Here is a 998-nt window from a genome sequence, read left to right as displayed (position 1 = left end):
GGCGGGGACGGAGCGGCCGAGCCCGGCGGCGGCGTCGGAGCGGGTCGCGCGGCGGTGCGGGCGGCCCGGCGGGCTGCGCCCCGGCCGCGAGCTGGGCCCCGGCCCTCAGCACCGGCCCCTCTGCGGCCGCGGCTGCGACCCCGGCTCCGGCCCCGGCCCCGGCTGCGAGCTGCGCTGCCGTCCCGGCGCCTCTTCAGCAGGGGAGCTGCACAGCAGCTGCCATGTTGATACAAACTGCATCCTGGGAGGCATGTCCCTCTCAGGCCGTTTAAAGAGAAACACTCCGAGGCTCGTCGGAGGCTGCAGGAACCCAGACAGCTCCATCTACAGCCGGTAGGAGCGAACAGTGTCGAGCGAGCAGCCAGGCGGCGACGGACACGCCCTGAGCCCCGGGCCAGCCCGTCGTGCCGCCCGGGCCGAACCGCTCGGGCCTCCCACCCCCCGGGGCCCCCGGCCTCTCACCTGGGGTCCTCGCCTCTTCGGGCACCCTAGGGCGAGACCCGGAGGCAGGAGAATGGAGGAGAAATAACAGCGCGCGGCCGAGGCGACGTGCTGGGGTCTGGAGGCGGCTTGATTGGCTCCGACAGCCTTCCAACCGCCGGATCCTCCCGCTCCTCTCAAACCCAGAACCCGGGTCGTTCCCTTTCAAAACCTGCGCTCACAAAGGGATCTAAAAAACCCGTCACACTAAAGAACGCCCGGAGTTCATGTGACCGGCTCCGTGCAGCCCCGGTTCCAGGGGAGCAAGGGGGTTGGGTGCTTTTGTGAAACGCCCGAGTGTTGTTTTCGACCTGAAAGGACAGAATGCCGAGAATCAGAGAGAGAGCTGGGGCTGGAGGGGGCAGACCCGGCGTCTGGGAGGAAACTGAGGCCGGGGGCGGGGTGGGGGGGGAAGTGACTTGTTTACCCCAAGTTGCTCCTTCGGTCCCTTGTAGGAATGCTCTTTCTAACCAGCAGAGCGATCCCAAAAGGAATGGGAGAGCCTGGAGCTGGCGACT

At 67.7% G+C, this 998-nt stretch overlaps 1 protein-coding gene across 1 annotated transcript in view; it reads right to left on the bottom strand.

Moving 5' to 3' along the window:
- Nucleotides 1-572, bottom strand: part of ZNF777 (zinc finger protein 777) — a 27,305-nt gene extending 26,733 nt beyond the window's left edge. Inside the window, exon 1 of the mRNA XM_027101564.1 lies at nucleotides 463-572. The gene's annotated coding sequence lies outside the window, so the exon portion shown is untranslated. The remainder of the gene's footprint in view (nucleotides 1-462) is intronic.
- Between the last annotated feature and the right edge of the window lie 426 nt (nucleotides 573-998).

Source organism: Aethalodelphis obliquidens, unplaced genomic scaffold (assembly GCF_003676395.1).
Source record: "Aethalodelphis obliquidens isolate GAN/ISIS:26980383/991018 unplaced genomic scaffold, ASM367639v1 scaffold5, whole genome shotgun sequence".
NCBI classification, from domain to species: Eukaryota; Metazoa; Chordata; class Mammalia; order Artiodactyla; family Delphinidae; genus Aethalodelphis; species Aethalodelphis obliquidens.
This window is presented reverse-complemented; position numbering and strand designations above follow the sequence as displayed.